Source organism: Colobus angolensis, unplaced genomic scaffold, assembly GCF_000951035.1.
Source record: "Colobus angolensis palliatus isolate OR3802 unplaced genomic scaffold, Cang.pa_1.0 Scaffold205, whole genome shotgun sequence".
Classification (NCBI taxonomy): domain Eukaryota; kingdom Metazoa; phylum Chordata; class Mammalia; order Primates; family Cercopithecidae; genus Colobus; species Colobus angolensis.
Genome location: NW_012115211.1, coordinates 5,610,505 through 5,634,169, shown reverse-complemented (window position 1 = coordinate 5,634,169; position 23,665 = coordinate 5,610,505). Strand labels below are relative to the sequence as shown.

Genomic DNA, 23,665 nt, shown 5'->3' with positions numbered 1-23,665 from the left:
ATCACTCAAAAGCTAAATCCCATGGACAAGTGACTTAATCATTCTGTGCCTCAGTTACCTCATCTGTAAAAGGGGACAATAATAATGCCTACGTAGTTTGGTTGCCATGAGGTTTCAGGGAGTCACTATATGTACGGTGCTAAACAAAGCCCAATATGCAGTAAGTACTTGATCAATGTTAGCCATTTTTATTATCTAAACACCTGCCCCTTCTGGTTTCTCAGTGTTGGTCTGTGCTGCTAGCATTGAGGGACTCAGTCTAAGCTCTGCTGCTGGTAAACTGTGGGCACAAGCATGCCCCACCCTGGGCTTTGGATCACTTCACTGCCCACCCCGGAGGGTGAGGATGTGGTCTTTGGGGCCCTTTTGGCCTCTCATAGTGGATATTGCCTTCCCTTCTGCTGCCCTGCCTTGCTTTTCAATTTCCAGAACCATTCAGAAGGGAAGGCAGCAGCCATTTGATGCTGTTCTCTAGCCCTCCCCTGAATGGGGTGGGAGGGACAGGACACAGGGAAAGGTCACTAGACTGGAAGACAGGAGATGCCTATTTCAGGCCCTAGTTCTGTTTTGAGACTCTGGATAAGGCACCTCCTGTCTCTGATTTCGGCTTCTCCATTTATAAACTGGGGTGATTACCCCTCAGCTTTGTACCTCTCTCAAAATGAGCAAAGATGAAAAGATATGGGAAAGCATTTTACTGGCTGACAGGTGCTACAGAAGGGCAAACTCCTGGTTGTGTTGGGTTGTGTGCATCCCCACCAGGCCAGGCACAGGGCATAGCACTGTGGAAGTAGCCTGGGCCAAGCGTGGCTGCTTGGATGGCAGCAAATGCATGCTGGTGTTGCTGGTGATATGTGAGGTTGTGCAGTCTGTGCAGATGAGAGATGAGAGTTTTCAGTTTCTTTCCCCCGCTTGCTCTCTGTTCTCCCTAATGGACACTTGGCCCCGGGGTGACTCACACAGTAAACCATCAGCAATTGCTTCAGAAGGCTTGGAGTCCTCTCAAACATATACTGACTTTTTGTTCTATGTTTGGTTTGGAGGAGTGGGGCAGATCCCTGGGAGGCCATTAGCTGTGGGACCTGGAGTGAGCCCCTTCCCTTGGAGAGCCTTTGTGGTTGCATCTGTAAGCTGGGAGAAGGTGGGGTGAGGGTGAGAACTGAGTTGGGGGTCCATGTTAACTGAATGCTAGTCCATGGATCAGAGCCAGGTTGGTGACACTAAAACCCTCTGAGAAGATTTTTAACCATACAAGTTTCCTGATCGCTACTCTGGATCATGTCTGTATTTTTTGTTAGCTTCTTAGATGCATAGCCAGTATGGGGGACCCGCTAGAGTAGGGGGGACCAGTATGTGATGGCTTACCCATAAGGGGGCTCTGCATTCTCTATGCCCTGGTGCCCATCAGAGGTCTATGAATAGTATTAGTATGAGTAGAAGTGGTATTTGATTATTAAGTTATTATTAGGGTCATCTCTATGTGTGGTGTGTGGTTGTTTAAGTTACCAGGTGACTGTCATTCTTTATGATGTGCATTTGGAGTTGGGGAATTTCTGTAAGCCTCAGTAAGTAAATGGAGTGAACAAAATGGATAGGAAAACAAGCAGGAGGTGCCTTAGAATCATGATCAGGAGGAAACGCAGTGTTCCGCCTGACTGACCCTCTTGGTTTTGTGGTGGAAGATAGCAGCATTCATGCTGAACCCAGCTGAGTGAATCCGTCCCAGTCATGCACTCTGAAAATGGGTTCAATTTTGAGGACATTTGAGAAAAAAAAAAAAAAAAAAGCAGTGAGGATGGGATAGCTCTCCCTGATACCTAATCACTTTCCAGATCCTTTTGTGACACGCCTGTCCCCTCAGCCACAGGAACATGGCCTTCCCCCAGATTCCTTCTTTGGAAATTCACCACCTTCCGTGTCTACACCTGAGTGTGTGGAAAACAGCCCTGTACCAGGCTGTGCTTGGTGGTGGGAAATGGAATTTGTGGACCCCAACCCTGAGTTCGGAGGAAGTAAACGTCTTGGCCCCGCCCCATTACCATCACAATCCGGTTTCCCAAAATGCAGGGCCCAGTTCCACTAATGTCCACTCAGAAATCACTTTCTCATCAAGCCAAGGACATTTCAGAGTTGCTATGTTTTCTCTATCATTTCCTTCCCTCCTCCCCCACTTCACTTCCTGTTTTTTCTTCCTCTTTCTCCACCCCCACGCCATCTCTCCTGGCATGTCCCTTGTTGTGTGAGAACAGGAACAAAGCCTTGAGCCAGGGAGCATTGATAATTGTGACTTCCTGAGGTGCCCTCTTGCTGCTGGCCCTGCTGCTGAGAGCCAGAACCAGCCCAGCCTCTAGGGGCCTGGGAGTCTGGCAGGAAGTCTTGGATTGTAGACCCCCTCCTTCCCCCACAAGCCCCACCACCATCCCCCACCCCCATCAGAAAGAGAATCTAATAAGAGTAATCTTTCATGCCCTTATAACAATTTCAGCTTCCAAAGAACTGTCTCATGCATTTGAGCTGAAACACTGGAAAGAACAGGCAACTCTAGTGTTTTGCCCTAGAAACAAACTATAGTTCAGTTTAGATAGCAAAAAGTAGATTTAGGAGGCATGGGTTTATTTCTGGTTCTGCATTGTATCTCTTTTTGACTCTGCAAATCATCCTAGCTCTTGAAAGACTGGTTTCCTACCTCTTTGGAAAAATGGAATTAACGGTATCTCACCGGGATTTTTTAAGGGCAAATTAATAAGAAAGTTTATCTATACAGTTCTCATGGTATGCCTGACAGATATTTGCTTAATAAGCGAGAGCTCCCCTCTGTTTTCTGTGATTTGGTTTTCTGCACAAAGGAGTGGCCATTCAAATGCACAGGAGCCAGGAAGAAAACCCTGCAATAAATGATACTCATGGAAAAAGAGTCCATGTCTGTTGCTGTGTTTCTCTGAAACATGGAAAGAGAGGGAGAGAGAGAGAGACCTGGGGCCACATACGCTTCTCACTGAAGAGCAGCACTCACTCCCCATTGTGTCACTGTGTCCATGGGCCATGGTATTTTATAACAATATTTTTCCAGTGAGAAACCGGGAGAACCATCCCAATCACATGCCTGAGGTGGGCTGTTTTACTAATTTGGCTCCCAGGGGTGAAACTACAAAAACAGCAATCTGGAAAAAGCGCCACCCCCCTTTTTCAAAATCTGTTCAACAAAAAATAAAAAATAAAAAGACTTCCCATTCAAGGTCAATGACCATGTGTTTGAGAAGTCAACCTGACCATGTGGCTGCATTTAAAAAATATGTCAAAGGCCAGAGAGTCAGAGATATGTTCCAATGTGTATTCGACTCCCAAACTGCTGAGTCCCCGAGTGAGGCTGCTTCTTCTCTGAGCCTCAACCTCCTAATTATAAAATGAAAGAATTAGACAAGATTATCTCTTAGATGTCCTTCAGGCCTGATAATCTATGATCCTGTGACTCTCTGCTCTCCTTAAAAAATATATTGTGACTAGAGGAGAATAGGAAATGGCTTCTCACAGTAACATGACTTGCATTCCCTTTTTAGCAGGGTACCACCATCTTAAGGACAGAAAAGCTACAGGACTTTAGGAGGCCACCGTCCTGATTTGGGAAGCCCAACTTCCTTTGGCCAGACAGCAGCTGAGCTGATTCATCCCATCAGCCTGGATTGGTGAAACTGAATCACAGGAGATATTTCCAGGTAAGAAATAATTGACTTTGGTTACAGCGTGTAGCACAGTGATAACCGTCACTGTACTGCAGGAAATATGTCATATGCATGCTTACATTATGAAAGACATGAAAGTATCAAGGAAGGCGTTCAAGGCTCTGGGTTCTATAGCTGTATTCTGAATGGGATCTGTGCTATCTTGAGTCTTTGGGGGTTAAGGAATGAAAGAAGGTAGCTGAGAATTACATGCAGGGGAAGAACAGGTTCGAGCTGTAGATCTAGGTTCCTTTTTCCTTGCAGAACCATTTAGTGTTCCTTTCTGCCCACCTAGATTTAGACAGTAGGAGGAGAGGTCCTTTGGTAGCCAATCTGAGATGGAATTTAGATCCCATGTCAGAGAACTGACTTGCATCCCACCTGCTACAACATCTTTAGAAACAAATTCAGTTCATGAAGTTTCATCCAAGAGCACTTGCAGCAGACAGGCTGCAGCTAACCGCTCTCATCACCCGCTTCCCTGACCGCCAACACAATGGCTCTGTCTGCTTATTGCTCTTCTCTCTCCCCTCCTCCCAATCACCTATGGATCCTTTCCTTCTTATGTGCAAGGAATGTGGCCACATCTACTAGAATGTCTTCACTGGAACTGCACCTGATGTAGGCTGACATCCCTCCCAGATGACTAAAGTTTGGTCAAGGGTTCAGCTGCCTGGACTGTGGTATATTAACACATCTCCCTTAAGCAGGCCCAGCGTAAGGACTCGCGGTTAGGAATCATCCAAAAAAAAAAAAAAAAAGCCAACACACTGAGATGGCCACACATCTTCACTCTTGCACTAGTTTTTGGTGTTATCGTCTGCTATCCTCTGTCTTGAAGCTCTTCTTTTTCAGCAGATACCTTGAACTTTCTTGAAAACTAAAACCAGAAGCATTTCATAAAGCTAAGCATAGGACAGAAGGTAAGACCAGGTGATATCTAAAGCTCGTTTTGCATTCCCAGGATTGTCTTAACCTAGACTTGTTTCTTATGCCAGACTCTTATTCTTGGGGAACATGTTTATCTTATGCCTGCTTCCTTTCTTCCTCTTGTGGTTTCTTTCTCTATGGTGGTTTCTGAGCTATAGCATAATTCAGAGGAAGGAGAGAAGCTTTGCAACTTAGACACACCTGACTTCAGATCTCAGCTGTGCTATGTGTTGACTCAGTGATTTTGCTTAAATCACCATTTTAAATCCCCAAGCTTCTGTTTCCCTACCTGTAAGGTAGGGATAGTACACTCCATGTTATAAGCTTGTGTTGGGGATTAAGTGAGATCATGCATGAGCATGGTTTCTTGCTTATAGGAGACCTCAGCAAATACCAGCTCCTTTCCCTACCCACCCTTTTTTAGAGCTACTTAAATGTAGCTTTGATCCCATATCTGGATTTCATTTGAGCCTTGTGCCTAAAATCTAGGACAGGCCTTGTCCACAAATACTGTTAAGTCCCAACAATTTAAAACGGAGAGAAACTGTTAACAGCCTTTTTTATTTCAGAGCTCTTCATCCATAGAAGCCTTTTCTCACCTGGACTTTAGCCAGATTGCCTTTCCAACCTGGTCATTGGAAGGTTTTCTCTGCCATACCCAAAGTTAGAACCACTACTTTCCTACCCCTTTGTCCCATGAGGTATTAGCTGAAAACTAACTCCCTCCTGGTGGCTTTTCCCCTTCAGACTAGCCTACATCCAAGACCAAGAGTAAGGGTCAATTGATTTGGGGCAGGTGTCCTGGCCTGGCACTCAGCAAGACAGTCAGGGTCCAAGCATATGCTCATTCAGGGCTTTCTTCCTTGCCTGTTATCTTTTCTAAGGCAGTCATTCATCCAGTCATTCATTCAGTCAATAGATGTTCATGGAACATGAACCATGCAGTGGGTGGCTCGCGCTGATCTTGGTGCCAGGGATACAGGACAGAACAAAACCAAGTTCTTGTTCTCAAGGAGCTTGCATTCAAGTAGAGTCAAGGGATCATCAACAAGTAACACACATGTATGTATTACATCAGGCAGTATTAGGTGCTATGAAAAAAGTAAAGCAGAAAAAATTAAAGCTAAGTCAGAAAGCTAGAGAGTTGAGGGAAATGGGCATTAGTGTTTTATATACAGTGCCAGGGAACACCTCTGGATAAGGCATTATTTGGGCAGGATCTGGAGAAAGTAAAGGAGCAAGGCTAGAAGGAAGAGCCAGAACTAAAGCTCTGAGCAGGGAATGTGCTTAGGCTTTACCCAACCTTGAGTGACCAGTAAGATTGGAGCAGAAGGAATGAGGAGCCTGTGGAATGAAGCAAGGGCATAAAGGACTTGGGCATTTATGTTCTGACTGGCTTTTCTGGAGATTCTTCTACCCCTCCTTTCTCTTCCCCAGAGCTCTTACGCAATGTTGTGTTAGTCATTCATTCGAAAATCTTTACTGGCCCTAGCTACTAAGACTGCAGATTAATGAGTCTGGGTCCCTTTCTTAGGACTCCATGGCCTGGTGCTATCAAGGCTTCTTGAGGAAGTTGCATCAATAAAGTAAGTTGAAGTAAACAGTTGTCTTAATTTGATCATCATAGAGCCAATTTGTTAGAGTAGGAATTTTCCACTGGAACCTCCCATAGGTCACTTTTACCTGTTCTCTTGGAATTTACTTACATGATAGACATTTGGTCTAGCTTTACAGAGACCTGAGTCTGCTTCTTGCCTTCAGGGTAGAAGGAGGATCATTCATTCAGCAGATATATGAGTGCCTCTTCTATGTGAGTGCTGCACCAGGCACTGGGGATAAATGAGGACTAGGTCAGCCCCTGTGGTTGAGTTGCTTCTGGTTTTACGAGGAGACACACTAGTGGCTAGACAACGCACTTTCATCAGTGTTGCAGTAGGAATGGGTGTTTGGGGAGCTCAGAGAAGGAGTCCCCTGACCCAGATAGAGGGGTGCAACCACGAAAGCTTCCTAGGAGTAGGTTATCTGCACTCAGTCCTGGAGATGAGATGTAGCCAGGCAGGTACCAAGCAAGGAGGTCAAGATGCTTCAGGGAAGGGTGTTAGGAATTTCCAGGCTGGGAGATGGAGATACATAGGCAAGAGCTGTGCCTTGGGGAACCCTGTGCACCTTCACCCCCTTCCCTAGACTGTGGAATTTGGAGAGGTGAGTCTGAGAGACCAAGGGACTCACTTAGGGAGAGAGGCGAGAGTATGAATGAGGGATTTTCCAGACCAAGCCAAGTGGTTTGAGTCTATTTTGAGGACAGCTCAGAGCTGCTCACAGTTTTAAGCAAAAATGGATGAGTTGATAAGATTGGAGTTTTAAGAGGCAAAGAGCCTAATTTTATTTGAAACCCCGGTTCCTTAAAATGCTTATTTTATACATCTTTCATATATTATTATAAGATTATATTTTCCTTGGCTCTAAAATAAGTTCACACACATCAACTGAATGAGATGCCTATGGGTAGTAGATGCAGACAATGACCCTTCCCACCACTGGTGCTGTAGTGAATGTTAAACATCGTCATTTCAAGCCCAGTCTTTAGTACACAAATAGCTGTGAAATGGTTAGAACATAAGTTTTGTTTCTCATAGAATTGGCTGGCAAAAACTTAACTATTCTAGTAGAAATGTTGGGATTTAGGTCTTGTTACATTTTCTTCCCATCAGAAAAGGAATGAGTAATATCCATTCCTTAACTGTCTCTCCACTGAATACTAAAATCAGAGTGTTCTTTTAGAAATTACACACTCATTAAACAGGTAATATCTGAGTATCTACCAAGGGCCACACCCTGTGTTGGGCCATGAACATCAGGAAAAATGAGACATGGTCAGCACCTCAAGGAGTTTCTAATCACGTGACAAAGACAAAAGCAGCCAACAGTCAGAGGAGCACATGGCAGATAAGAACCCAGACATGAACAAAGCGATGTGGATGCAGAGGATGGAATGTGTTCTCTGCCCAGGACAGTCAGAGAAGGCTCCAAAAGGAGCCATATGATTTGGGCATTGAAGGATGAGTAGGAGTTGGGAGCTGGAAGAGAGATACTCAGGTACAGAACTGCACTCTATAAATAAGGGCCAACATTGATTTCTCTGTCACGGGTGAGGAGGAAATAGCCAGCCTGCTCATCATGCTCAGATAATGCCTCAACTCTGCTTTTCAAAAATCCATTAGTAGCCACCTCCTCATCCTCCCACTTTGTTCCCAACAGTGACTAAAAAGAAGCAAATTGACTAATTTGAATTGATCTTTTCTCTGACCCTATGGAGGTGTTAGTGAGCAGAATAGGGTAAGAGGATCAAGAAAAGAAGTAGAAAGAAGAGGAGGAGGAATTTGTCTTCAGCATCCAGAAACACTGATTTAACAGCATGGATTGCACCATAGCTCTCTGGTGGTAAAATGCAGCTTTACAGAGACCCGAGTCTGCTTCTACTAAGTGAAAACTATATTTCCCCTGCTACCTTCTTTTTGGAACTCTTGGGGTGGAATAAGTATATGTGTGTGTGTGTGTGTGTGTGTGTATACGTATATGTATATGTGTATATATATATACACACACACAGGGTTTTATGTACATGTGTAAGTACATATGCATGTACATAAGTGTGTGCATATATGAGTATATATGTGTGTATGTATATATGTGTACATTATGTAGAATTTATTCTAGAACCTAGCTCAGAGCATGGTGCAGTTGACTTCCCCATCACCCCTGCTGGCTGGAAGATGAATGGATGCACTAGACTTAATCTTTCACCTGCACACTTTCCCGGATATGCCAAGATCTCTGTGCTTCATGGTATTGGATGTTCACGAGCTCCAGGAGGTAGTCTGGGACCAAGTACAGAAGATGAGACTGAAGCTCAGGGAGGAAATGGCTTGACCAAAGCCCACAGCTATGAGGACATCAGGATCAAAACTTTTGTCTAATTGTCCCCTCTTGCACTGTTCAGGCTGTGTATCATCGCCTCCACAAGCAGATGGGGCTTCAGGCAGACCAGGGAGGAAACTATGAAACTAAGCATTGTGTTCGGACTTGAGTCTCACCTAGACTCCAAAATGCAGGACTGGGCAAGCAGTGAGGTCAGAGCAGCATATGTCTAGAAGCCCTCTGAAAGCTGCATCTTTCCCTTCGGTGTCCGCTCACACGCTTCCAGGAATGGGGAACTCACCACCTTACAAGGAAGCTGGTTCTAGTTCTAGAGACTGGGCAGTCATCCCTCCTTACAGAATCATCTCTAAACCTAACCATGCCTCAGTCCTAGTTGGCATAAACATCTCAACAGCGAGGGGCTTTTGGGTGAGTGCTTTGCTCTGATGGAATCTTTTGGAGACAAGGGCAGCTCTATGACATGCTCTTTACCGAACTGCATTTAGAACCACTTGCCCTCCTTACAGCGAGGCTGTCTGGTTTCTTGTTCTTAGGGGCCCTATTTGTTCTTCCTAATGGACGGGGCTGGAGGCAAGACCTATGACCTGGGTTTCTTCTCTTCCTCCTCTAAGGAAAAGTAGACCTCAACACGTGTTTTCTCTGACCCCATTCTCTCCAAAACCCTGGCTGCAGCCAGGGGGAGTGAGCATTCCTTTCACATCAGGTGAAGTTCAAAAGGATAGTTTAAAAAGAGAAAGAAAGAGAAGATGCTGGGAAAAGGGAGTGAGAGGAGAAAGGGGCAGTGTTCTTTTTAGAGGCAGCATCCTCCTGCCGCTGCTCCTGCACTGAGGCAGGTTCTAGCACACTCTCATCCTGGCCCGGGCTCTGTAGTCCTCCACGTCCTCAGAATCCACACCAAAGGCCACCTCCCCAAAGAGGCCTGACTTGATAGCCCAGCCGAAAAGAGTTCCTTTCTCCTTCAAAACCCCACAGTGCTGCCTCTCTCTAGCACTTTCTTGATACAACAGGGATACAGATTTAAAAATAAACAAAAAGGGAGAGCAGAAGAGAAACAAAAAGTGACCATGCTATCTGGGGTTAACGTGGATTCTAGTCCAAACTGCCACTGACTCACCAATTAACCTTGGTCAGCCCTCCTCCCTTCATCATAACTATGAGGGAATTGGGCTTGATCATGCAGCTTCTTCCATCTCTGAACTTGTCTTTAAGACACCCAACTCCCAAAAGAGTCCTTGAGTCCTGTTGAATCCCACATGACCTGGCAGGACCCTGATGTGGGGTTTGCACTTAAACCACCACCAACAGGAAGCCCCGCTGGAGGGAGATAAATTACCCCTCACCTCTTCATGGCAGGCAGGGCCTCTGTCAGCCCTCAACAGACAACAGCTGATCTGGCTCACAAAGTGAAATGGGGCTAGCTTGTACCCCACTCTCCCAGCTGCAGGCCTGAATGAGGCAGCTACCAGCCCTATGCTGAGAGCTCTGGCACAGCTACAATGTTCAGTTCCTTAGTTTCAGTTCTCTCTCCTTCTTCCAACCCTGTCTTTGTTCCTTCTTTGGGTTGGAATCCAGGAGAACCAGCTTGGCAGGGGCTTTTAGCCTAGGCCTGATGGCAAGCCTGCCTTTCTCTCTTTGGAGCTATAAGCTGGCAGCACACTGGCCCCAGGAGGGACACTGCACTGACCCAGAAGTAGGTAGAGTCCGGGGGTTGGGACCAGGTGCACACTAGCAGAGGAGTTATGAAGAACTGTGACTGCTGAAACCAACTTGGCCAGTGTTTCCTCTAAGGTCCCCACTTGGTCATCAGTGCCTCTCTTAGGACCTTCTTTCTCGTACCTCAGCTCTTTCCTGTCTCCAGACCTAAAGGCTTTACTATGCTGCACATCAAGGAAGAAGGGGAACAGCCATCTATCAATTGTCTTCAGTTGCTATAACGAGTAATACAAGGAGCCGAGAAACTTGATGACATTTGCAGAGGCACACGTACCTAGTCTCAGGACCCCCATATAATAAATATTGTACATGTTAGTGGGCTTCAGGTAAGATTTGCTTTAATTGTGGTCTTGATATAATCCTTTGTAGTGCTGCAGTTAAGAGTCCAGGCTCTGGAGCTAGACTGCCTGGATTGGAATCCTCTTCAGCCCCCTACCAGCTGATGCTTTTGGGCAAGTTATCAAACCTCTTCATAGGACAGTTTCCTCATCTCTAAAATGAGAAGACTAATAGCACCAACCTTGTAAGGGTTCTGTGATCTCCACATGAGTTAATACAGGTAAGCATTTAGAAAGGTGCCTGGAGCATTTTAAGGACTCTGTGATTGTGACCGATTTTTATTTTGACTTAAAGCCTCAGTTGAATTTTCTGTTAGAAACAAGCATCTGCAGTACGAAGTAGGTTCAAACACTTGCTGACCATTTGTGAAGCATCTCCTGGATGATCGAGTTGCAAAGCCGAGGCCAGCATCCTGACAGATATCAGGATGAACACCCAGCAGACATCCCTAGTGTGTGACACTACCTGTGCCCTTCAGACAACCAACGAAAGGCCTTAGGAGACCAGAGGCAGGACGGTCCTCTGAGCGAGGAGTCCTCTTAGAGGGAGTGAGAGGCCCAGTGTCAGTGTGGAAGCAGGAGCCCGGGGGAGCCAGGGAAGGCTGGAGAGTTGACAAAGGGTGACGTAGGAAAGGATGCCATTGTGAATGGGACAGTGGGAAACCAGCCAAAGGGAGAGGAATTGTTCAACAAAGAGTTTTTGGTGCTAGTGTGAGCAGTAAGTTCTGCTTGAAGCCTTTTCAGTGCAAATTCCTGCAGGCCCCAGGAGCAGATCCCTCCACTTTGCCCAGCCCTGGAGTCAGGAGGAGGGGGATGTAGAATGTGCAAGTGGCGGGTTCCCACCATGAAGGATGGAGCAGGCCACCACTCTACGGCCGAGTGAGCACAGGCCTCCTCTGTGTGCAGCCTGAGCCAGGCCGGCCTCGTCCCCTTGAGGGACCTGACAAAGACTGGCTTGTTCTCCCCTGACATCAGGCCTTGCCCTCAGGATTACTCTGTCCTTCTAGGGCAAGATCTCACACAGTGATAATCGAGTGAAACGGAAGTGAAGAATTGAGTGAAGATGGTCCCAGGCCTCACCATGCCAACCCTGGGCCTGTGGAGGGCGCCTGCCTGCACCTCCCAGTTTGCACCAGGGACATCCCAGTGGTAGAGCTGCTGGTATCGGTTCAGAAAGACCAGCTGCCTGGTCACTGAGCCACCAAATGTTACAGTAACATTCAGTAATAGCTGCAGTTAGTAGCTTGACTGTTTTCTGCTTTTGCATTGCATTTAGCGATGTACATTTTCTATTACAACAGAGATTTCTGTGGAGAGTTGAACCTTGGAAATTTCATAAGGCTTATTTTTGGAGGGATCTGAGGGATCATTGGGTCTATCTCTGTGTGATCCCATTTGCAGGTGAAGAAGCAGGCTGCGAGAGTGGAGGTAGTATTGGTTGTGGAAAGAGTGAAGACTTCATAGCCATCTAGTCCAGCTCAAGGACTGCAATATTGTATGTAAAGCACTTAGTACAAAGCCCAGCCTGCAGTGGGGGCTCAGTAAGTCCTATCCCTGGTTACAATGTAAACTTTCATTTGGGCCAAGTGGGACAAATAAAGGGGCCCATTTGTAAAACCAAATGCATACTAAACCGGTAGGAGAGGAACTCCCGATTTAGGGACCAATCCTAAAACAACCACTGGGTACTTGGGGGATGCAGAAAAAAAGGGGATATGACACTGGGACTTCAGATCTTTAGTCAAGTGCAGTGGTTCTCAAACTCGAGGCCACTGAGGATTCGATTAAAACATAGACTTGCGTTCAGCAGTTCTGAGGTGGGGCTTGAGAGACTGCATTTGTAACAAACTCCCAGGTGGGTGCCAATCTCCAGACCATGCTGAGAGCAGTAAGAGCCTAGAACACTCAAAGAAAAAAAAAAAAAAAATCCCTTTTGTATTTCATGGTTAGAAACAATTTGTGCAGAATTCATTGCCAGAGCTCCTTTATGGACAAGAACTACTGGCTCCTGTTTGGAGCCGAATTCAGTCCATCTAATGGAGTCACACAGAAGGGAATGGTCTTCGTGAGTTCCAGAATCTTGCTGTGCCGCAGTTCCCTTTTCTAAAAACACTACTCTGCAGAGAGATTTTAAAGATGAGTAAGAGCCAGCAAAGAGCTTGGCATCTAGTAGGCATTCAAGAAAAGGCAGCCGTGAAGAGGGATGTGGCACCTTGCCAAGGCCATACAGCTGCTACGTGGCAGGTGACCGGTGTGACCACACTCCCTGCTCAGTGTATTTTCCATCCTCCACTGAGCACCAGAGGACCTGAGGTTATTTTGTGTAGTTGAGCTGGGTTGTCAGATGATATGAGCTGGGGAGCAACTCACACCTCATGTTGGAATCACAATTTGCTGTCTTCAAGTGGCATGAAGAAATAGCCCAAACAGTGCTCGATCTGTCTGGGAGGCTTGCAGGCTCTCCAGAGGGTGAAAGGCAAAGTGTTCAAATGTAGAGGGCTCTGTGGCCACAGACTGCAGCCTGGGAACCCCGACGACAGGGGAAAGTTTAAATCAGGATAGAGCATGGCTGAGTCATCAGGAGCCGGGCTGGGCTTACACAGAAATTCGGAGATAAACTTTGTGCATTTGTTTGTTTGGTTTAATTGTGGTCTTGGCTTATCAGTCTAAACAGGGAAGTTCCGCAAGGACTTTGCTGTCTTCTCTTTTGGATTGCAGATTTCCTGCAGGGACATCCTCCGTGGGAGCAGCTTATACCTTTGTCCATCTCCCGTCTTTCCAGAAGAGCAGGCTCAGGGGTACAGATCATGAATTGACGGTCTTCAACTACGTGCATGTCCATTTCCAGAGTATTTTCCAGACCCAAAATGCAATTTTAAGTGGAGGTTTTGTTTAAATGAGTTATAGAAACTCATCCTGATAAGCTCGTGGTAGGATTCCAACCTTTCTTTTTATCCTTAACTTGAGTGAAGTTGATTCAGCCACAACACAGATGTTTTCCTCAGTGGAAAACGTGACTTAAGAAATTAGTTGAAGGGGCCGGAGAGGATAATTACGAAGCCAAATGGCTAAGTCTATTCATGTTTCTTTCTCAAATGTCATAGCCCCATTTTCTGGCAAAGTGGTCAAAACAGACGCTTTTGAAATGATCTTGAAGCGGGAATTGAGTTACTATATTAGTAAGTATTGGCTACTACAACTGTGAGGTTAAACACTTTTTACAAATGACGGGAATCACGTTTAGAAAATATTCAGGATGTTGAACTTGATACCTCTGCTTTGTCCCTTTTTCACAAATTTCTACATTTGGATTAAGTACCTACCTGACCAGGTCTGGCATTTTTAATGTGAGATGATAATGCCCCTTAGTGGATAAAGTACTTAACTGCAAGCTCTTGCATTTGCCCAAAGAAAAGCTCTCCAATTTAGCAGAAATATACAATATAGTAACTCTTCAAACTAACCTACTGGAGAGTAATCGTGAGAATTAAATGAGGGCATTTGCGTGTAGCACTTAACATAGTATCGAGTGCAGGGCTGACACTCAGCAGATGGCTACTGTTAGTGTAGTTATCGGATCATGAGAATTTGACTTAGATAAAGGCCTTTTGAAAGCAGGGGAATGAGTCTCCTTGGGATTTCAGTGTCAGGGTCCTTTGTGTCTGCTCTGCTGTGCATTAGGAAAAGGGACTGAAGAGAATCATGTCCTCTCCTGGGACAGCACTACCCGCTGGCTCTCCTGCCCAGAGGTGGAGGCAGTAAATATCTGAAAATGCACTCCTAAAAATGCATGGAAGTCTCCCAGCCTTCAGCGTTCTTCGAAATTCCTTCAGCTGGAATTTTGACTTAAAGGAGTGTATTAGTTCATTCTCATGCTGCTTATAAAGACATACCCAAGACAGGGTAATTTATAAGGGAAAGAGGTTTAATTGACTCACAGTTCCACATGGCTGGGGAGGCCTCACAATCAAGGAGGAAGGTGAATGAGGAGCAAAGTCATGTCTTACATGGCAGCAAGCAAGAAAGCTTGTGCAGGGGAACTCCCATTTATAAAACCATCAGATCTCATGAGACATATGCACTACCATGAGAACAGTATGGGGGAACTGCCACCATGATTCAATTACCTCCCATACAGGTCCCTCCCATGACACGTCGGGATTATGGGACCTACAATTCCAGATGAGATTTTGGGTGGGGACACCATCAAACCATATCAAGGAACATCCATAAAATGAGCATACACCTCCACTTGGTGGGGAGACATTGTTATTTTGCAACGTCTGTCCTTGAAGTTGGACTTCTCATGCAGCTCAGCCTCCTGCAGCTGATTGGCTGCTTCAGAGGCCAGAGCAGAGATGGTTCTGCAGGCTTCTCAACGTGAAAGTAAGTCTCTGGCCATCACATCCTAGCAGTGGGAGGCAGGCTCTTCTCAAATCCTGCTGTCTTTTTTAGAAGTTAATTTGTGCATCATTGAGGACATATTTCACTTTTCTGTTAACTCAAATTGCCTTTCTTTTAACTTTCAAGCATAGCATGAGATCTTTAGCTATATCTTTATTAAACTGAGTGTCACCATGGTGGAATCATTTTTATTCCTCCCCTCCCTTCATCCCATCCTCTTTTTTCCTCCTTTTCTCTCTCTTCCTTGTTTCCTTCCTTCCTTCTTCCTATCCTCTCACCCTTTCCCCTGCCACCCATCCACATGCCCTCCCTTCCTTCCCTCTTTCTCTCTTTCTAAGTTGTTACCTGGAAGACCTCAGGCTGGAGGCACTTGGATTCTGATTGTGGCCTTCGCACCATCTTTCTCCACTCATTCTTTCATGTATTCAGCCACACACATTTCCTGGGTGGCTTGCTGTGGATTCAATCACAAGTGAGTTCCAGTTCCCATCCAAGGGGTCTTCACATCCTAGGAGGAAAGACAGGCAGGCAAGCGGGAGTGACCAGGAATGTGGAAATGTGGTGGAAGCGAGGATACAGGGGGCTGTGGCACAAGGCGCAGAGGGCCAGGAGTCGCCCCTGCAGGACTGGGACAGGCATCATGGCCTGGCAGGAGACTACTTTCAGAGCAGACTTAAGAGCCACACCGGAAAACGGGTCTCACTGCTTCAGCATAGCCAGAAGACTGGGAGCCGCCAGTAGCTTGCTTTCACAGATCTTAAAGCCATTCCTGTCACAGCTGCCACTCCAGAGACCCCTCATGTCCAACTGCTACCCGCCCCCCAGTATGTGTGATCTCAGCAGATCCCAAAGTGAAGGCCACTGGGCTCCCTTCTTCACAGCTCACAGGCTTCTTGGCAGTGGGATGTTCACTCTCCTCCACCTCGAGCTATAACCCCTATCTGCAGGAAACCCTTCCAGACTATTCTAGTCCAGTTGAGGCACCTCTTCTTTCAGACTCCTTTCCCCAAACACTTTACCTTTACCCAGATCACAGTCCTCACTGGAGTCTTCCTCCCCATTACAGTTATCTTTGAATGCAGATTCTTTTCCTTACTGGTCCTTACTGCGGGAGCCACGTTTTATTTAGCTCTAGTCTCTAAAAAGAGCAATGCTTATGTATTTATTTCTTTGACTAGTCACCAGATTTTTTTTTTTTTTATTTTTTATTTTTTTGAGATGGAGTCTCTCTCTGTCACCAGGCTGGAGTGCGGTGGCGCGATCTCGGCTCACTGCAACCTCCACCTCCTGGGTTCAAGTGATTCTCCTGCCTCAGCCTCCCATGTAGCTGGGACTACAGGTACATGCCACCACACCCAGCTAACTTTTTGTATTTTTAGTAGGGACATGGTTTCACCATGTTGGCCAGGATGTTCTCGATCTCTTGACCTTGTGACCTGCGTGCCTCAGCCTCCCAAAGTGCTGGGATTTCAGGCGTGAGCCACGGCCCTTGGTTTGGTCACCAGATTTCAACACTGTATTAAGAACTGTGCTAAGTACAGAGGATGGATTGATGATTAACACCTGTCCTTAAGGAGTTCAACAGACAGGTGTGAACATTATATTTTTGATAGAAATATATGCAAGATATACAGGGTGTGTGTATATATATATAATAGACTAAAAGAAGTAAATCTTACCTTTGGGGCAAGTGTCAAGGATGATGAGGGGTGTTGGATTGAGGGAGGATCAGCAGAATTGAATAAAATGGGAAGTGAAATGTGGGTAGTTAGATAACTAAGCAAAGCCAATATAGTTTTGCCAACTATTCAGAAATTTTGGTTATGCTTGTAATTTCTAGAAACTTCACAAAAGTTTATCATGTGTTCCAACTCCATGGTGCAGTGTACATAGGCTGCCGAGGCCTTGGGATTTTTAGTCTCATCTTTATCGTCTGTAACTCAACAGGACTGGGCCACTGGGCTGGATCAGGGACACTCCTCCCTGTTCCAGCATTCTAGGGTTTTATACAATGAGAATGTCAACAATTCGCAAAAATGTATTCAGGCAACTTAATGCCAAACCATGTGCTAATAAGTTAATTACGAAGAAGACACAATTTGCTATGAGTTTCCACAGCCCTCTTGCCCTGACCAGAGGCCACAGGCCATGTCTTAAGCTATTTTCTGTTTCCCAAAAACATCTAATAATAGCACGGGAGTATTTGACAAAATAACATAGTGGCTTAGAGTGTGAGTTTTCTGGTATGATGGGTTGTGTTTGAATTCCAGTTCTGCTGGTGATTAACTGAGTTACCTTAGGCAAGTTATTTACTTGCTTCAGTGTTCTCATTTCTAAAAGGGGGATGGTAGTAGCACAGAATCTTGAGTTTGCTTTTGGCATTAAAGATGACCCTATATGTATTTAGCACAATGCTTAGCACAGAATATATGCACACTCTGTGGAAGTCGTCATTATTATTCATCTTACTAAGTAAGCAGTAAGTACTCAATTACATTTTTTGTTGGCTGCAAATCAGTACATATTAGCAATATGCTCTGTCTGCCAAAATTCCTCAGTGCCATCTTGGGTTACATCAGTAGAGGTTTAGTGTCCAGATGGAAGCGAGATGGAGTCCTTCTGGTCAGACCATACTCAGAGGCCTGGAAACAGTTCCAGATACTACATGGTAGTAAATTCTCTGACCAGTGAGAGTGTGTGAATAAAATATCAGGATGATGTGAGAACCTCTTTTCCCCTGTGATATGGAGGAAGAAGCTTACGTTTTGTTTTAGGAGGAGAAGCGACAGGGGAGTCATGGAAGATGTCTTTATTTATTCCACTCATATGTATGGCATTCCTTCTATGTGTCAGGCCCTATTCTAGGAGTTGAGGGTACATAAATAAATTATGATATATACTAAAAAGAAAAGCAGAGTTACTGGGGAGTAGGGGTAAAGTAGTATTTTGGACAGAACAGTTAGGTTGAACTCCACTGAAAAATAAATCCCGAATGAAGGCATAAAATCTATGCAGACTGTGGACAAGCATTCCAGGCAGCAGGACTAGCAAGTGCAAGGGTCCTGTGGTAGAAACATGTGGTCTCCAGTTAGAAGCTGAGGTCTGAGGAGGGGTGAGATGACATGCCCAGGGTCTTGTAGTGAATCCATGTTACAACTGAGATGTTGATATTTAAAGTCAGGCTTTTCAGACAGCAAAGCTCATGCCTATTGCACTGTACTCTTTAGACAGGAAAGGGAGAAGAGAGCCTGGGGCCCCAGGGATTCCCCTTGTGTGCTTTATCCCCTGTATTCCTGGTCTGCAGTTCCAGAGATGACCAGCAGAGGGTACCGTGCACCGGGTTTCCGCAGCCACTGCCTGAAGCCATGTTGAATGAGCAAATGTCTGCAGCCGCCTCTGTGAGATCTAAATGTCTCCTTGGCAGGAAATCCGCGAGGAGCACGGCGGGGTTGTGCAAACAGCCTTACAATGTCCGCTTGTGTGTGTGCACTCGCCTTCGCCTGCATCGCCCACAATGCTCTGTGTTTTTTTTGGATAATGGGGCTCTGTGGACCCATGTGCCTTGTCATGCAAAGGGAGTGACCTGCGTTTGTCATAAATGGGCTCTTGTATGATTAATAGCCATGTGAATGATCCTGTCGCAGCAGCAGTTCAGCACCCAGCTTCACCTCTTCACTGACGTGGTGGTCTGAGTAGGCTTTCTTCTCCAGCTCCAAAGCAACAGTGCAGGATTTATTGCTAAAAGGGCAATGACTTGTTTGCACTGTGGTTGCAATTTTTAAAATGCAAGGCAGGGGGCGCAGATACTTATTTGTTGTCAGGACCTACTGCATGCCAGATGCTACGCTAAGAACTTCTACCTGCATTATCTTACTTAGTAACAATACTAAAAAGGAAATATTTTGATTTGCATTTTACTAACAAGGGAAACTCAGATTCAAAAGAGTCCAATGACTCTCCCAACATCTCCAAAGCTCATGCTGTTTCCATGAAATGATTCCTTTTCCTTTTTAGAGTAGCTTAGCCCGTGGTCCACACACTACAAAATGCCGTCCTCATTCCACTTGGCCATCTATAAACTGAAATTTGCGATCTTAAAATAGATGAGGGATTCCCTCGTTTCTGGGCTTCCGTGTATTTATTTTACCTCCTGAAAATATATCAGTCTGCATGTTTGCATTTTTCTGAGAAAGCCAGTTTTCTTTAGACTTTCAAAGTAGTCTGTGGTCCTAAAACAAAAGGGCTAATCACCCAAAAGTGTTTATATTTGGGGAAATGCTTATTTTTCTCTGACCTGTTTCTCTCACCAATGACTGTTTTCTCTGCTCAGTCTGTGTGGTTGACATCTTTGTTGTTGTTGCTGGATAGTGATTACTTATCCAGCCCTTTCTGTTCAGTGGCCATAAATGAATAATGTGATGTGTGGGACCCTGCTTGATGGTTGGGCAGGGAGGAGTGAGGAGGAGTGGTTGCAATGGCTAAAACACCGACAGCCAGTCAGAGATAGCCCCTGCAAGAATCCACAACAGCAAAGGTGCTTACTTATGCCTGGGTTTTGGGGAGGAGGTTACTAGGAGAAACTATAGGCCGTCTTTAGGTGTTCAAGGCAAAAGGAACAGCATGAGCAAAAAAACAAAGGCAAGGACCGGGCTCTGGCTCACACCTGTAATCCCAGAACTTTGGGAGGCCTAGGCCTGTGGATTACTTGAGGCTAAGAGTTCAAGACCCGCCTGACCAAGATGGTGAAACCCTGTCTCTACTAAAAATACGAAAATTAGCCAGGTGTGGTGGCATGCACCTGTAATCCCAGCTGCTTGGAAGGCTAAGGCAGGAGAATGCTTGAACCCAGGAGGCAGAGGTTGCAGTGAGCCGAGATAGTGCCATTGCACTCTCTCCTTGATGACAGAGCAGACTCCATCTCAAAAAAAAAAAAAAGACAGAAGCAAGGAGGCAGGAGCCCTTCCACTGTCATATTCTGGTGTGGCTTATGTACAGAGTGATCAGAGGAGCTTCAGCAGAGGGGCAGAATCTTGAAAGAGAGCTCTAAGTCAGGTTTATAGCCTTGCATACCAAGTAAAAAATTTACCCACCTTTATTTGACAGCCAGCTTAGCAAGCATTTATGCTAACCATGGCTAACTTCATCGACCCAGTTAACAGCTAACTGTGTTCTATTTGATCCCTGGATTCTGTCTCAGGAAGGAGCACCCCCCCACCCGCCCCTCCCTGCCTGACAGGCCTACCTCCCACCACTCTACAGACTCTCACCTCATCCAGCTTTCCTGTCCCAGCCTTAGGTTGACCACCTGCACAGCTTGCTCGGATACCAAGCCAGGGCTTTTATTTTAACGTGTTAGTTTTGTTTGCAATGTTGAGTATGTTAAAACAAGGGCAATTGCTCCTTTCAGAAGCTAGAAACAAAGGTAGAGCCGCACCTGTCTCTGAGATTTCAAGTGAGGTTTTGACACTCTGGACATTTAATGCTTGAGATTTCACAGAGCATGCTAATCTTTCTTGGCCTCAAATTCTTCAGGTTTTTTGTATGTGATGGCTTTTATTGGATTTTTTTTTTGTTTCGGTACCAAAATAATTTGTTATATACCCCTGCACTTTTCAAAATAAATTTGATCTAGGAGCAAATTTCCTTTGCTCCTTTGCTTTGACATGTCAAATCCAAAGCCTCCTTTGGTACCCAGATGAGCTCCAGTTTAAGTAAACTCAACATCTAAAAACCTTCTTAAATGTCAAGTCATCCCATGGTCCTGGGGCCATTGAATTCTGCTAGGCCTTTTGCTTGCCAGAAGGACCGTTTACATCAGGACTCACCTCCTGATCCCTTGAGGTGATAGGTTATATTTTATCACCTGCCAGAGAACTATGGAGGCAGATAAACTTCAAGAACAAATGCATAATGCAGTTGCCCGTGGAATGAAAGCTGAGCAGGGAAAAGGAGAAGGCCTCTTTTTCATTTTGTTTTGTTTTTTAGTTATATTGTAAGACAACAGGAATGGAAGAGATTTAATTCCACAGAATTCATTGTATATGTTACATTCTGTGTAGCATGTTCAGAGACTAGTGAATGATCCCAGGGGTCTCAAGTATCCAATATAAGAGTGGGAGGAGGAGAGAGAGAGAGACTGGAGAGAGAGAGAGGATGAGGGCACCAACGAGAAGGGCATAGGGAAGAGGAATAGATCTAAGGGAGACGTGGAGAGAGTTTGGTAGGAGAGTGGATGAAGGGGTACAGCAGGTAGAGAAATCTCAGGTGGTGCCCAGGGCTCTGGTTATGTCATTGGAAGGATATTAATGCCTTTTGTTGGATGAGGGAGGAGGAGGAGATTTTGGAAAGGGTGGAAAGTGAGGTTTCTATGGCCTTCCCTGAATGGCTATGCTTGTGGGACATTCACTTGGATTGATGGGCCTGGAGCTGGGGACAGAAGTCCAATATAGAGCCAGAGGTTGAGAGTCATCCGCCTACGGGTGGAAGTTGGAGTCAGAAGTGTCTCACCAGGGAGTATGAGAAAAGTCTGAAGAAAGAACATGGAGACCAAGACTTAAAGGCCAGATGGAGAAAGCAGAAACTTGAGGAGGAACTTCCAGAGAGGTGAGAGATGAGGAAGGGGGTGGGTCCCAAGTGTCTCAGCAAGGAGGAGTTGATCAGCAGTGCCCATGACAACCCTTCACCTACAGCTCTGCTCTCAGAGGGTTAGAGGGTCTTGGCTGTTGTTTATTTAAATACTTGAGAATGAATTCTGGAGAAAGGAGGTTTGTAATCCAGAGAACTGACAGCCTGTTTAAGTGAATTCACTGTCAGAACAGCCCAAATTTGAGGTAACTTCTAGGTGTTCCCTTTTACTTTCTAGACTGGAGTTGAAGCCAACCAAGAGAGGAAACGCAACTTGCTCAACATAACACTAAGTGAATGGTGTCTCCAAGATGAGCGCTTGGGTCTCTAGGGCCCCTTGCCCTGCACGGTGTCCCTTTCCCTTTGAAATTAGGCAGAACAGGCCTGGGTGGGCTGAGAGTGTCTGCCTGCCTAGGTAAGAAGCAGATGTCTCAAGCAGTTTCCTCATAAGCATGTTCTTGATTTCCCAAGAGAAAGGGGACAGATTCACTAGTGACTTCCCAGTGGTGGCCTGGGCCAGAGCTGAGCCCAGTTTGATTGTTCCCATGTCACTAACGTTTGAAATTGGGGGACACATTGACTTTCATTCCCTAAAAAAGAATCTGATTTTGCCCTCATTTCTTAGGTACTTTTTGCTGCTGTACTATTGATGTTTATGGAAAAATTAGCTATAATGAGGTAATAGTCTATTTCAGAAAACTGAACTCAGATATTGAAAGAGCTATTTTAAACCTGCACTTAATTGTTCAATTCCATAATGGTTTCATGCTACTTTTTTTAGAATTCCCACGAATTGCCTTACAACTGGACTCTAGCACCTTGTATTCCATGGGGAATGCCAAGCCCTTTTGAGGGACACCATAGTATTAATGATCGATGAGAATATTCAAGGCATTTTCTCATTTGAGTGTCATTACTTGTAGTGTTAAAACGTTTTGAAAACACATTTTAGCCATTAACTCATTTTTATTGTCAGATGAAAGTGCTTAATAGACTCACTCCACTTCAGTTTTCTTCCTTCATCTTGGAATGAAATCATCTGTTGGATTCTTGGCAATACATTCGGCAATGGAACGGAAAACCTCATGACTTCATCGCAAAAAACAGCAGATGGAGCAGCGATGTGCAGCCCAGCCCTGCCATCTAAAATCACTAACCTGATTTAGCAAATACAGGCTCCCAGAGTATATCAACTGAGCTACTTCATTCCACTGGTGCATATTTTTCCCCAGAAAAGCAGCTGCTTCTATCATTTAAGAAATGTACCTTTCGATGAGAAGTATTTTTTTTGTCTTTTTTTTTTTTTTTTTTTTTCCTTTTTGTGGAGAACGGGGTCTCGCTGTATTACCCAGGCAGGTCTCGAACTCCTGGGCTCAAGCTATCCTCCCACCTCTGCCTCCCTGAGAGCTGGGATTACAGGCATGAGCCACCACGAGAAGTATTTTTTAACACCAACTATTTTGTATCTGACATATTGTAAGTTGATGATTAAATGGAAGTGGGTAGTTTGTTTTGATTGTAGTTCAAAACAGTCAAGTGGTGTACATGTTGTATACGGGCTTCTGTGGTGACCAGGAGAAAGCGTGTCTGAGTCATCTGAATACTAGACATGTCAGGGCTGGGCCCCTTCCTCCTGGGACACCCACTGGATACCAGCCAATGGTTGGGAGAAGCCAGAAGTGCTGCTGGCTTTGCAGAGCACTGTGGGACATCTACAAGCCTTTGACGTCATTGACAGCAGTGGCCACCCTGGCTGCCCATCAGGATTTCTCTAACTCTGAACCTTGCTGATCAATGTGAAAGGTAGATTGTCTTAATCGCCCTCCTAAAATCACATCCAGTCTCCAGAAACATTCCTAAATCCAAAACTGGACTGTTTTCCTCTACTCTGTTTTCTTCTACCCTGCTGGGGAAATCTTGGGGCCCTATTGCAGCTAGAAGGTCAGACTTACGGTAAAATGAAGCGAGGTAGCAGGTGCAGGTGAAGGCGCTGGCCCG

The 23,665-nt window shown here is 45.4% G+C and overlaps 1 protein-coding gene across 2 annotated transcripts in view; it reads left to right on the top strand.

Annotated features, from left to right (window-relative positions):
- FAM49A (family with sequence similarity 49, member A) overlaps positions 1–23,665 on the top strand; it is a 110,915-nt gene that overhangs the window by 39,471 nt on the left and 47,779 nt on the right. The window contains exons 2-3 of one of the 2 annotated variants that reach the window (XM_011942069.1): positions 1,833–1,874; positions 3,558–3,713. The gene's annotated coding sequence lies outside the window, so the exon portion shown is untranslated. Of the gene's footprint in view, positions 1–1,832; positions 1,875–3,557; positions 3,714–4,409; positions 4,643–23,665 lie in introns of those variants that run through there. The other variant, XM_011942070.1, reaches the window with a different exon arrangement.